This window comes from Myotis nattereri, assembly GCF_964212035.1.
Source record: "Myotis nattereri genome assembly, chromosome: 3".
NCBI lineage: Eukaryota > Metazoa > Chordata > Mammalia > Chiroptera > Vespertilionidae > Myotis > Myotis nattereri.
In genome coordinates, this window is record NC_138077.1 from 98,444,392 (window position 1) to 98,459,726 (window position 15,335).

The 15,335-nt window shown below is 39.4% G+C and overlaps 1 pseudogene across 1 annotated transcript; it reads left to right on the plus strand.

The window, feature by feature from the left end:
• Positions 1-13,737: 13,737 nt before the first annotated feature.
• LOC308515422 (nuclear prelamin A recognition factor-like) lies at positions 13,738-15,132 on the plus strand (annotated as a pseudogene). The gene has a single exon. The product of its transcript is annotated as a nuclear prelamin A recognition factor-like (transcript).
• The last annotated feature ends 203 nt before the right edge of the window (positions 15,133-15,335 follow it).

Genomic DNA, 15,335 nt, shown 5'->3' on the forward strand with positions numbered 1-15,335 from the left:
AAATAACCCTATGGGACAGGACTTGCTTCAGTGGGGCTTTGGTGCTCACTGAGTCTGCTTCTTGAGTGTGTCACTTGTGGATGTATGGAGTTGTAATCTTCGTTGGTCTGAAGGTGTCTACCGGGCACACTGGTTAGGTCCTCTGGGAAGGTGCAAATTCAGTCACAGCCTGGGGCCACCTGGCAGGAACTACAGAAGGATCTGCAAAGAGCTGCTATTTGTATTGGGCTTAAAAGTCCCCAGGTGAGGCCCAGCTATTAAGCAAGGCAGTCTGGTGCTAGTGCAGGGTCTTGGGTCTTTTATTGATAGGTTTGGGGCATGCTGTCACCAGCTGCAGCTTGTTTGAGAGATTTTAGGAAACTATGAAGCCTGAGCTGGGATAGGCCATTCATTTAGAAAATCTGCTGCAAACAGCTTGTGTGGAGCTGCAAATTGGATGGGGCAGGGTCTCAGGGAATCCCCAGGGTGGAGCAAACAGTGTGCTCAAGACTGATATAGACTTAGATACGGCTGAGATAGGAAAGGTCACAGCACAGAAACAATAATCCCTGCCAGCACCTCTGTCTGGGAGAAAGCCTGCCAGACAATCTAGTTACTCCCCGTATGTGTCTGGGTTCCGCAAAGCCACCCAGTGCTGGAGCTCAGAGGGATGGAGTCCAAGTTCCTGTGCTGGCCCTTTAAAAGGTAACACCTAGTTCTCTAGCAGCTTCTGTATCCCCCAGTCACAATCCCACTGTTTTTTTCAGCCTATAGTTATGGGGACTTTGCATACAAGCTCTGGAAAGCAGGACTTGGGGTCAGGTGTAGGGCTGTGGGCCCTTGCTCCTCATGGGTGGCCTCCTTAGGGAAGGACTCCCTTCCGATTAAAAACAATGGGTGTTAGACCAGCCGGTTTCATGCTTCCCCTCCTTCTACCAGTCTCAGTGTGCTTTCTTCTTTACTTCTCTAGTTATAGGACTTTCATTTAGCCAGCTTTCAGGCAGTTCTGAATGATGGTTGTTCTGTATTTTAACTGTAATTTTGATGCGGTTGTGGGAGGCAGCGAGAATAGGTATTTACCTTTCCCATCTTCCATACTAAATCTTTTTAAAAATACTTTAGAAGTGCATTAATTTCTCAGTATAATCTCACCAATTATACATTGCTAATTACATAATGATATATTTCTCTGCTGTTACACCTTAAGTGGATACCTACAAGCAACCCTAAGATATTTGGAGAGAACAGAGAAAAGGAAGATTAAGTAAATTTTTTACATTTCTTTTCTTCTTGCCAGGGCCCTGCATTTTTTCAGTTTCTGTGATCATCGTCTAGATCAGTGGTACTCAACCTTACTAATGCCGCGACCCTTTAATACAGTTCCTCATGTTGTGGTGACCCCCAACCATAAAATTATTTTCATTGCTACTTCATAACTGTAATTTTGCTACTGTTATGAATCGTAATGTAATATCTGATATGCAGGATGTATTTTCATTGTTACAAATTGAACATAATTAAAGCATAGTGATTAATCACAAAAACAATATGTAATTATATATGTGTTTTCCGATGGTCTTAGGCGACCCCTGTGAAAGGGTCGTTTGACCCCCAAAGGGGTCGCAACACACAGGTTGAGAACCGCTGATCTAGAGAGACCACAATGAAGGCTTAAAAATACATAGAGCAGGGATCTCAGGCAGTAGCAGTTGTTTTAAGTTTAGAAACCTTCCAAGTCTACCTTCTGATTTGTGAATCCAATTTGACAGAGGAGAGTATTCGAATATAATAAAGATCCGTTAACTAATTGGCCCACAGACTATGCAACACTGATTTTGGTAAATTGTTGTCATTTCTCTGTATTTATGTAATTTCTCTGCATTTATCTAGGTTTTTCATTCCAATATGAATTAACTCTCCAGTGCATAACCAGGCTATTTTAACAGCAAGCTCCAAAAAGACTATTTAATTTTCAAAAATATTCTTCATTTAATGAAATATATTATGCTAATAGAGTTTAATATAACACATATTTCTGTATTTTCTTCTTCTTTGCTCTTGGATCCCATTAGAAATTTAAAATATTAAAAATACTAACTTGGCCATGAAATAATAAAATTACATTTTCCAATAGATAATAGAGTAAAACACAATTTCCCCTAAGTTATTCAAAATAGGGTACTTACAAATTTTAATGTTAAACTAATAAAAATAAATAACAAAATAACAGTAATTAAAGCAAAATGTAACATAGTACCATAAATTTACAGAAGTATAATTAGCTGCTTTGTCCTGCTTTAAGAAGATATCCAAAATTACTAGTAGTACAGGTCCTAAAGCCATAACATTTGCTTAAATTTGCCACTCACAAATGCTCAGTAAACACATAAGATTCAGTAATAAACAAATACTAGTGTGATTATTCTATTTTGGTCTTTTTGCTCCAACCTTTAATTTTGTAATGCATTATTTAATGCATAAACAATATTATATGTAAGTTATAAAGAATAATAATATAAAGAATAACATTGAATCCACCACCCAATCCCCAAGCTACACCGTTTTCAGTAACTTGCATCTGCCTTTGTGCCAGTCTCCTATCCCACCCAAATTGTGTAACCTTTAGCGATAATCATTATACAACATTCTGTGTTCATCACGGCATAGACTTTCTAGTTTTATCTTGTGCCTAAAGAATGTATTTTTGGATTTTGTTTGTTTTTAAATTCTATATAATGAAGAGGTAATATGCAAGTTAACCATCATGTCCTCACAAGATGGCTGCCTATGATCAGGCTGGCAGGGAGGTTAGTGATGGACGACCAAACAACTGAACAAGCAGGCTATGTGGGGTGACCAGGACAGCAGGGGGGGGGGGGCAGTTGGGGGTGATTAGGCTGGCAGGGGGGACAGTTGGGGGTGACAAGGCCAGCAGAGGGGGGCAGTTGGGGGAGGCCAGGTCAGCATGGGCAGCAGTAAGGGGTGACCAGGCTGGGAGGGGGGAAGTTGGGGGCAAACTGGCTGGCAGTGGGGGGCAGTTAGGGGCAACCAGGCCAGCGGGGGGGGGGGGAGTTAGGGGTGGTCAGGCCAGCACACAGAGGCAGTGAGGGGTGATCAGGTTGGCGGGCGGGGGGGGCACTTAGGGGCAACGTGATTAGGAGCCAGCAGTCCAGGATTGTGAGAGGGATGTCCAACCCCTAGGATCTGGCCTAAACCAGCACTCAGATATCCCCCAAGGGGTCCCGGATTGGAGAGGATGCAGGCTGGGCTGAGGGGAACCCCCCCCCCCAGTGCACAAATTTCGTGCACCGGGCCTCTAGTCTATAATAATAAGAGCATAATATGCTAATTAGACCACACAGCTGAACGACCTTCCAGATGTCCTTCCGGACAACCTTCCAGATGAAGCCGGGGCTGCAAGGGTTGTGATTGTGAGGACCAAGTCCCTTGCACAAATTTAATGCTTCAGGCCTCTAGTGTATAATATTTATGTTGTCTTCCAGGCCTTGTTATTTTGCTATGATATATTTGCCAAGATATATCCCTGTTGCTATATTATCTGTAGTTCATTTCTTTTTATTGCTGTTTTGTAATCAATTGTGTAAATGTATCCCAATTTATTGATTCATTTTCCTGTTGATGTAATTTTGAATTATTTCTAATTTGGGGGATATATGGCTTTCTTTTTCTCACTCTCTTTTTTTTTATCCTTACAAACATTACTTCTAAGTTCCTCAGGTAGATGTCCAGACTGTTCATCAGATATATTTTTCTTTTTATGCTGGGCACACAGCTAGCCTACATTTCCCAGATTGCTTTGACATGGGTATGTGACTGAGTTCTGGCCAATGGAATATGAGTCAAAGTATTTTGCATCTGGCATACAGTTTTTAAGAAGTGCATTTGCTTTTTCCATTCTCTCTTTTCCCTTCTGTCAATGAGTCACAGAAAATAAGAGGCTTTAGAAGATGGTGGAAGCTCAATATGGAAAGAACCCAAGTCCAGGTTGATTTCCAACATTTGGAGTTCCCTGGGTGAAATTCAAAATTCTGTCTCATACATGGAGGACAAGGAGAGACAGAAGAAAAAAGCAGACCACTCCAAACTGGTAGGTGGTAGTTTTAATAATCAAGGGAACTTATATATGTTACTTGTCTTGGACAACCATAAGATGAGTAGATCTCTGCATCTACCCACCAGATCCTTAATCATTTATATAGAGGCCTTAACTGGGTTTAGTCACCTATTCAGTCCAGATGGTCACATAGACACATTACTTTCTCAAGACTATATCCTTGAAACATTTCCTAGTATAGAAATGATGACCAAAACATACATTCCAAGGACAGGGGAAGGGGTGAGGGGCCTCTCTGATTGCCTGGGTCCAGCACATGGGTAAACCTGTGGTCATATCTTCTCTATGACCTTCTCTAGCAGTTCCTGAATGGTCATGTTGAAAAAGCCTCTTGAAGACAATTTCTATGTATTTGAATCAGAAATAAACTTCTATATTATTGAGCCCATTTATACATTTTGTAATGTACTTGTGATAACTGTTAGTATTCCTCTCAGCATTTCACTGAGTAGTATTTTTCCCATTGAGGGGGCATTTGAAAATATATGTCAGCTGGGACCAGTAAGATGAGGTGTGACCTGAGAGAACATTGAATTCTACACCCTAAGCACCTCACTCAAGAGGGATTTGCTATTGGCATCTTATAGATAAAAGCCAGTTATCCTGCTAAACATCCTATAATGCAGTCCCCTACAGCAAATAACTCTCTTACCCAAAATATCAGTAGTGTCAAGGTTTGAGAAAACCTGCACTAATTAATATAAACAAATAACAAATATAAATTTAATAAAATGGTAGTGATCATAATATAACTTAAAAATCTACTCTTCATATTAAATTTCTATAACTATTTTATTTTATCCAGTGGGTCAACAACAGCATGCTTACTTACTCAGTAAAGAATGTTTTTAATGTTGGGCTTTCTATTTTTCAAATTATTTAGATGCTCTTATAAAGTCTAAGGTGAAAATACATTGAAAAGCATTACTATATTTTTAGAGGTGTTTTGAGATATATATGTATCACCAACCAGCAGATCAGGTGCTAAAATATAAATACTAATCTTTGGTAGTCCATAAAATGTTTTGTTGTTAAAATATATTGCAAATTATTTGACTAGGAAAATTAAAATGGATAAGGCATGCCATAAAAGGCAAACACCAGCTATATAACATGCCCATATCCTTCCAGGTGCTTCCAACACGTCATTCCAACATGAAGTCCTCTGTCAGCTAAGCTTCAGGGTTGATGTCTGCCCAAAGAGCAATCTGACTTATTAATTTTCCTGGCTGGCCTACATGTTTGGCTCAAAATCAAGTTCTCTTCCTAATTTTGTGCATTAACTGCTCTCCTTGCTGTGTTGGACCCCATTAATATTTATTATCTCCAAGGAACTCAAAGAGAGGCAATATAGAAAAGTGTCCAGGGACAGAAACCCTAGGTTCTGGAGAAATTTTACCATTTTCTAAAATCAACACCTTGAACAAGATGAAACCCTCTTGTGCCTTGTTTTCCTGTCTACAACATGATGATAATAGAAAACCACAAGGAACAAAGAGAGTTAAAACTTAAAGCAATACCTGGAGTACAGTAAGTACTCAAAAAGAAAAAGTCAACTTTGTTATAAAGGTCTTTATTGCTGCCTTGCAATCATATTTGGGATTTTCCTGATTGCCATCAATATGACTGCTTGATTTTTATTTCATTGATTAGTTTGATATCTAGTGCCTCTTCTTTTACCTCATCTTCTTTATTACTATCTTCTCTGTTTTTGTTTGCTCTTGTGTTTTACATATTATTGATTCACTGATTTATTAAATAAATGTCTTTTGGGTGCTTACTGTGTTCTACTCTGGCAGTGAACAGCACAGACAAAAATCCCTGCTTGTATAGAACTTGAATTCTAGTGATTGCTTGAATCATATCTTGACTCAGGATATTGCTGGTGTCTTGATTTCTTCATAGTAGCGGATCTGATTTTCTGACCTGAACTCTAAAATGCTTTGGCAGTACTCAGTACCTTGCAGCCCTGTCTGCTACAAACCGATGGGAACAGCTGACCTAGCCTTGACGTTGGCTTAAGCTCTATAAGTTGTAAAAGTCACTGAAGAGAAATAAAAATGAAAGAAGTGCTTGGAGCTATTTGCCTGATACATGAAACGGATTATTTCTACTTCTCACGAAAGTTGTGGCTATGAAGTGCTAGAAGTAGGAGACCACACAAAAAGCATAAGAAATATCAAGAGGAAAGTTTAGTTTGGGATTCTAAGCACTGTGACTTATCTTGATTAAAACAAGGCCTTCTTTTGCATGCTGTTGGGCACATGGTATTCAGAAACTTCTTGGCCGTTTTGAGATGTCCCCAAAATATTCCTAGGCTTCTGACATTATTTTTCTATGTTAATGTGGTCCAGGTTTCCAGCACAAATGTCTTTCTAGTTTATTTTTTATTATATTTTTGGTGACTATATCAAATGTAAAAATGGGCTGGAAAGGCTGCATGTCTGATAAAATGTACCAATTCTTACCTAAGTTATGTTATATTGAGCATCATTTCAAATAAGATAGAAATTCTTTGTTCTTGTACAGCTGCACAAGAGTTAATATTATTTCCTATCTCAGGTTTTATGTATTTTAATTTTTTAATTTTGAAAAATAACCTTAGGTAAATTACACAACAAGTTTTAAAAATGAATAATCATGCATTTTCTACATTATGAATATAGGGCTTTTTAAGTTATCTTTGAAGCAAACGGAAGATCTTTAATTTACTGCTGACTAATGCCATATGGCTTTTCAGTACACAAGGGAAGGATTAACGATGTGTAGGCACATGTAAATAGAGAAAATCAGTCACAGGTGCTAAAGGCACCATAATGATTGCCTTTCTATGCAATAATAATTCTGATGTTCTTCAGATAGAAAATGAGGTTCCTCTTGGGAACATAAAATCAAGTTTTGTAACAGTTAAAGGCTCTTTTTGTAAGGATATTTTCAAGTGAACCATCTAAATTTTGAGGAGGCAATAATAAGTCAGACAATACTGAGCAACAGTATTTTTTGTTTGTTTGCTTTTGATGTGAACATCATATTTTTGTCATATTTCTATAATTTTTAAATTTGCTCTTCTAGTTTAGATGTAAAAAGTACTTTCTAAGTGAATGATAGGGCTCAAAACTAGTAATAGTTAAAGTTATTACATCATCTGATGAGGATGTAATACTTTGTAATATTGTGTATTTGAAGTTTATGTATGCCAAGAATTAGACTAACTTGCCTCACTAGTTCCAACTAGTTCAATAAGGCATTTTAGTAATTCTCTATGCAGTTAAGTAATGCACTACTGGAAGAGTTTAGTCTTGTTAGAGTGCTTCTCAGCCAAATGACTGCTTAATATATGACATGGGAATCACTTGCTCTGTCAATCACATAAATTGTTTTTAAATTATACTATAGGCCTGAAAAACTGTCTCACAAAGAACAGTAAAAGCACTCCCTAAGCATCAGAGGCCACTAGCTATGGATTATGCGATTTAGCTTTTAGTAAAAGCAGACACAAGAAGGTGGTACATCCAAACTTGTTTTTTTATCCCATACAGAAAACCATATGAATTTAATCTGGTGTTGGATAGTCATGTGAAATTTGAGCAACCTAGGTTACATCCAAGCCCATAAATCTATCTTTGAAATTAGAGTCACAATATTTTATTACAAGGATGTGTGAAATTTTAGAACCTTGTCTGTTGATCTCACCATGAATTTGGCTCATTGTGCAAATTTTAAGAGCCCCATCCAGACTACCCTGGGTTGAATAGCCTTCTCCACCCAACTGAAAATGATGGGTGCAACATTGAAGAGTGCTTCAGGAATAATCTGTGTTTAATTAGTGCTTCTATCATTCCTGTAAAACACTCAAATTTTCAATGTTTTAGCTAAAAATATGTAAACATAATTTTTACAAGGTCTTTTTTCATTATTTTAGTAACTTGGCAAGAAAAGGTGATGGAAGGCTTCTTCAGGTTAATGAACCTTCTCTTCTTTAGTGCAAGACTGGCCGGGCATAGGCCATCGTTGATGAAGTATGAGAGACTGGCTTCATCCAGAAACAGCGGCTGGAGCCAATAAAGTGGTTTAAAATAAAAGGAAACTACTATGCCTACCTTTCATGGCCTTGGATTTGTCTCAAGAAAATCTGCATTAAAACATGGTAAGATTAGCTTGCTTTGCTATACCGCATGTAAAAAACACGTTCTCCCTGTACAAAGGAAATTTATTTTCCAACTTTTATTTTCATTAGACTTTATTACTACTGTGTCTGTTGGCATTTTACATGAACGTTAAGTAGCTATAGTACAAAGGTATGTGTGTGGTCATTCTAAATTAAAGGTAAATATTTGTTTCAAAAATATTAGTTTAATCTGTGCAATATAGTATTTATCTCTCATGTACAACAACTAGATGTAACATAGGTTTAGTTTCCTCCCAGCTTTGATTTTTAATTGGAATACTTCAATGTCTTATTTTCCACAAAAAATGAACTTTCTAAATTTAAAATATTAATTTGATTACATTGACTGTGCTGTTGATTTATATGTGATATGTTTCATCAGTGAAGCCATTTCAAAGCAATGGCAGTAAAGTGTTATCACATCCTATATAATAAAAGGCTAATATGCAAATTATCCCCTCGGGAGTTAAACCAACTGGGAGTTCAACTGCTCACTATGAGGTGTGCTGACCACCAGGGGGATGGTGCGAAATGAAGGAAGGCCTTGGCCGGCTGCCGGCAGCCAGGGAAGGAAGGCCCCAATCAGCCCTGATTGCTGGTCAGTCCTAAGGACCCTACCCGTCCACGGATTTTGTGCACCCAGCCTCTAGTTGTTTATATTAAAGAAAATCAGTTTTCAAAGTGGGGCTGTTTACCTTCCCCTGGCAAATAAAGTAATCCCTTCTTAGAATTAAAAGTGTAATTAAAGAATAGGAAATGTCCATGATAACATTATATAGCACTTTTCTATTAGAAGATAGATAGTCAATGTGTATGTAGTCAAGGTAAATTAAAGCAATCAGAACTAGCAGGTTTTACTAGATCAAACTATAACTGTAGAAAAACTGGAGGATGAATATTCAGTCAAATTGGTCATATATTAGAACTATTTCAATTTTAAGGTTTAATAAATTACCTTCAATTTCTGTGTCCCTGGGTAATATTTGAGAAATAAGTCACTTTTTATTGAAATTACCTACTCATATTTTCCTTTATTTTGAATGTTAAAATTATTCTAAATTTATTAGGATAAAATAAAGACTTAAGTAAGTTACCTGAAGCAAAAGGGCAAGTTTTCAGCCACTACTTGATGCTTGCACTTTTGGGAGAAGGAGAGGGATGAGAAGGTGGTAGAGGAATAACTTACCTAGTTTCACTCTACATGACTGAAATTTGCTATGATAATTGACAACCTTCCCTTTGTTGTACCCAGATGGGACCTCAAATCAGTTAGCTTAAATCATCCCACATGGTGAAATTTATCCATTTATAATGCATTTATATCTGGGAAACCCACAGCTACATGGCATTAACAGGTCAACAGAAAATCACATCTGAAATTCAAAATAAACAAGAAAAAGACCAGTCAATCTTGGGTGTGTTAAGTGCATTTTCATTGATTGTGTTTTCTTCCTTCAACACCAATCCAAAGAACAAAAACTGGTCCTGTGGCTTTTACTCTTTCATTTTTCCAAATAAGAAAGGACGGATGGCATAGAGAATCGTAACATAAAATAGCTGTTTCTGCAAAAATGATCACCTTCCTCATAGCTTCATAATTTACTCCCAGTCCATAAGGTCCTCAGTTCCAGTGATTGGGATGATGGATGATTCCACTTCAGCTACAACTTGCAAAGATGCTGCAATGTATCACTCTGCAGGATATACAATAGAACAAACGGACCAGCAGGATGGAATGGCAAGCAGCGGTGCCAAGGGAATTCTCTTCAGGGGAAGAGCAGCTAGTCATTCCCTGGAATTATGTAAAATACAGCTTGTAAATATTGCTCTCATTGTGGACTCATGCATGTGCAACTTGACAGAAAAGGGCAACACTGGCATAGAAGAATGCAAAAATATTTTCCGCTTCAGTGCCCATAATTTCCACAGGGCCAGATTTTGCATTAAACTGGGCTATAGCTCCCTGCCCGTGAAATGTTGAAAATGCAAATATATATATATATTTGAGGACAGAGGGAAACTATTTATGGTTTTATCTTTAAGACTTTGTTTACTGTAAAAGTTTATTCAATAATAAAGCAATGCTAAATTATTTGGTAATGTTTCTTAAATCACATTTCTAGTATCAGCCCATAAATCTTATAAGTGAACATTACATTTGAAGTGAAACATTAGGATATAAAGCAATACCCAGCAAATATTAGCTCTTCTTTCCATTCTGCCATTGGTTAACAAAGAGAAGCCTTGAACTTCCAGAGGACACAGACACATATATTCATTTGCAGTCTTGTTCTGTGCAGTTTGCTAGCCATATTTTACACATCCTCACATCATCTAACAGAAATCTGCTCTGTACGGAATAAGATAAAATGCTGTGTCCTCATGGGCCTCACAGCAACAAATAATAAGAATGATTATTGGCAATTCCTCTGAGTTGCTAGCAACTAGTAAGAACAACTCCATGACCAGCTCCTATGACCAATCAACATCCAATTTACCACGTTCTTTTGCATTTGAAAACTTCTGTTCCATAGCAGGCTCTGTTTTGAGATTTGTTTGCTTGTTTTTACCTTTTGTGCAGGAAACCTACTCTTCTATTCCCATACTGAGAGAGACAGGGTCAAAAATAAAGTAAATGTCCTGCCACATTTAATTTATATAGCCGTAAAGCGGACTGTGTGTTGTGTGCGTGTGTGCATATGCTTGTGTGTGTGTGTGTTAGGGATGGGGGTTAATCTATAATCTTATTTAAAGTGATTGATCCTCTAGATAGAAGCAATGACCTTTATAAGCAAATGAAACTAAGATGTAGGGGTTCATCTTTACCTATTGAAGTAGCCACATTTAATTTTTCTTTAAAAATGGTTCTATGGTCAAACAAGTTTTGGAAATACTTGGTAAAATAAGGGTAAGTAGACATTTTTATTATAAACCATCGCAGGGCCTTTCATTTGCTTGCATGCATTGTAAATATCAAGAAAGGTGTATTGTATTCAGTTATTCCCAAGTGTATATGAATTTGAAAACTTTTGTTTTTACTTAAAACCTATTAATATTCTGAAGAACTCACATGATGCCAAGCATGCTTTGAAAAAAAATGATGCTTCAATGTTGCACGACTAAAAAATCTTTGATTTTATATTTATTTCATGTATTTTAATAATTATTGTTGATATTCTGATACAGTGCAATGCTACAACCTATACAAACTTCTCTCTGTTTACAGGTTCTACTTTCATTTCCTTCTGCTGCTCTATAGAGTTAGAACCTTGTCTATATTGTCTACTTATTTATCTGAAAAACTTCTAAATAAATTATAACCATCAGTGACTAAAATGACATATGTTAAAGGAACTAACAACTCCTTAATAATTACACCTGTGTGGAATAAGCTTTGTAATCTAGAACTCAGCATCATTTCCTGTCCAGTTTCTAAAAGATCACCCATTACAAATTGTAAAAGTATATGCAGTTTTTAGCTTTAATTTAGCTGATAGTTATTAAAATCTACTTGCTTCTTTGCTGTTGACATTCAGAGACTCAAAGGCAGTGAAGGAAGGTGGCATATTATAGTGTAAATAGGACTAGATGGAGAATCAGGGACCAGAGTTTAATCACTAATAATAGTATAACCACAGGCAATTTACCTTCAGGGTCTCAGTTTCTCATTCTGAAAAAGGAATGGGAAATCAAATCTTAATAAGTATTAAATTATGGTAGCTATTCCTTTCTTATACACTTTAGCCATTATAAATGGAAATCATTATACGCTATTATTGTATTTTTTTACTTTTACTTAAAAATATATAATTAGAAATAGGCTATGATATTCCAAGCCTGTTTAGTAAAACCTTATATCATTAAGGCAAAACTGCCCTTTCTTGTAGTCAAATGATTATAGGTAAAGTATGCATTATTACAAATTAAGCAAGGAGATGAATGAGTATTAATCTATAGGTTTTTTCTCAGAAGGAGTCTTTAGTCTAATAGATTCAGAATTGAGTTGCATATCTTTCAACACATCAATCTACCAACACAAAGCTTTCTTAGTGCCTTTCTGTTTCAAGAAGAATATGTACCTGCTTGTTGGAAATTTTAGCACCATTTTTCTTCTGTATGTAGAAGATATAATGACTTGACATTGAAAGAACTTAGCTTCAACAAAATTTACCCATTAAGGGTCATGGAAAAAAAAAAAAAAAGCCTAAAAAGAAGATGTGTGAGATCATGAGAACACAAATTAAGCCTTTTAAAATGCCTTTGGTTTAAAACCTACATTCAGCCCATTGTTCAGTAAAAGACATTCATTAAATTTTTTATTGAATTTATTGAGGTGACATTGGTTGATAAAACTATACAGGTTTCAAGTGTACAATTCCATAACATATCATCTGCACATCGCATCATGCACTCACCGCCCAAAGACAAGTCTCTTTTCACCACATTTATCCCCTCCATTGCCCTTGTCCACCTTCCCTTCCCCTCCTTTCCCTCTGGCAATCACCATGCTGTTTTCTGCATCTGTTTTGTTTTTTCTTAATCCCAGCCTTCAAAACACCTTCCCCAGCTCTGACAGCTATCAGTCTGTTTTATGTATCTATGAGTCTGTTTCTATTTTGGTTGTTAGCTTATTTTGTTCATTCAATTCCACATGTAAGTGAAATCATATGGTGTTTGTCTTTCTCTAACTGGCTTATATCACTTAGCATAATAAACTGCAGGTCCATTCTTGCTGTCACAAAAGGCAAGATTTCCTTCTTGTTTACAACTAGTAGAATTCCACTGTATAAATGTACCACATTTTTAATCCACTCATCTACTGATGGGCACTTGCACTGCTTTCATATCTTGGCTATCCTAATATATAAAAACCCAGGGTCCGTAATGACTGAATGGATGACTGGTCCATCCGCCGGCCCTCAGGCTCCATTGATCAGGGGAAGACTAATGGGGAACTGGGGTCCCTCAGGCTCCAATGAATCCATGGCAGCAGTGACTGGTGAACAGGTGGAAGGCAGACTGCTTTGTCCCTCCCCCAGCCCACAGGCTCCCATTGGTCAGGGGATGGTTAACCGGGAACCAGAGTGAGTGGCCCAGGGACTGGCGAGCAATTGGAAGGCAGGCCTCTTGGTCCCTCCTCCTGGCCCTCAGACTCCAATCAATCGGTGGTGGATGTGGGGCGGAACTGGGGACTGACTTCCTTAGTAGCCCTGTAGGTTCAATCTCCACAGGACAGGCCAGGCACCAACGGACCAGTGCCTTCGGCAATGATCACGACAGCGCTGCCGGCCTCCTGGAACTTGGCCTTAGGCACTGCGGCTGCTTCCCCTCCCTAGATGCTCCACAAGGAAGAAAGGATACTGCCAGCAGCGCCAGGGGCGACCAGCAATGACTGACTGCTCTCCCTGTGCTTCCTCCAGGTCACTCGAGCTGGTCCCTGCCTGCCCCGCTCCAGATGAAGTGTGATCACTGCACACGGAAGGAATGTAGTAAAAAAACAAAAATCGATGACCAAGAGAATGCTACAGTCAACATCTGGAGTCCGGCTCAGGAGAATGGGGAGGTGGGAGAATTCCATAAGTTGGCTGATGCCAAGATATTTCTGAGTCACTGCCTGCGTGTGACAGTTGTGTGACCGCAGAGGAAGGAGTCCAAGTTTCTCAGCAGAACACCAAGGACATCTTCCATGTTCTGAACCTTAATAAGAAATGTGATACCTCACAGCTCAAAGTGCTGGCAGTGTCCGTTTGTCCTTCGTCTCTGCCTTATTTTGTTGCTAAATTCAGCCTCAGTGTCACTGATGCATCCAGAAGGCTCGGCGGCTTCCTCGAAAGCCTTGGGGCGCACTGTCTTTGACATGAAGATAGCTACAGACTGCAGCCTCCTGGAGAGTCAAAAGGAATTTGTGCATTGGTACTGCCAGCACCGTGAGGAAGATCCCCGGCTACCCATGCTGACCTCCGCCTGCCCTGGCTGGGACCAATATGCAGAGCATGTGCTGGGTCACCCCATCACCCCCACCTCTGCATGGCCAAGTCTCCCCAGCAGATCATGGGCTCTCTGGTGAAGGATTACTTCACCAGACGGCAGAACCTGTGCCCAGACAAGATTTTCCACATCATTGTGGCCCCGGGTTATGACAAGAAACTGGAGGCCCTTTGAGAAGATGTTCTCATAGCTTCACACAGTTCCTAGGGTTCTGACTGCATGTTAATCTCAGGTGAAACTGTCCAGATAATGGAGCAAAATGACCTCGCCTCGAATGACGACACCGTGGACACCGTTTGGAGACATGAAGGAGAACGAGGTGAGGCTCCACAAGGGTGCCAGCTCCGACGGGTACCTGGTGCACATCTTCAGGCACATGGCCAAGGAGCTGCTCAACGGGGACATGAGAGTGCTCGCCTACTGCACCCTGAGGAACAAAGACTTCCAGGAAGTCACCCTTGAAAGGGACAGAGAGGTTCTGCTATGCTTTGAGGCTGCTTATGGCTTTCAGAACATCCAGAAGTGGTCCTGAAGCTGTAGAGGGGCAAGTTCCCCTGCCACTTTGTGGAGGTCCTGGCCTGCACTGGGCATGCTTAAGTGGCAGGGGCCAGGCCCAGGCAGAGGATGGGTATGCAGACAGGGCACTGCTGCATCAGATGGAACATATCTACACTGCCATCCCAGTGTGGCCCCTGAGACCAGAGCCCATATGCAGGAGCTGTACCAGGAGTAGGTGGGGCACGGGGGGGTGAGGGGTGACTCTCCCCGGGCCCAGGCAGCCCTGCACACAGCCTAGCAGGGCCCAGGGCAGCCTGCCAGGACATCAAGTGGTAAAGGTCCAGCAGATGCCCAGCCTGCCTGAAGAGGGGTGTCAGACACGTGAAACAAAGGCATCTCTATCATCGCTTTGGTTTTCAGAATTCCCTGCTCCCCATCTGTTGGCTCCCTCCCTCTGAGGGGTGCTGTCGTTGTCACATGGGTGCAACTGGAATATTGTATCTTGAGAGGATTGCCCCAATGTATGTATCCTTTTATCCGATGATGAAAAAAATCCCAAAGAACAAG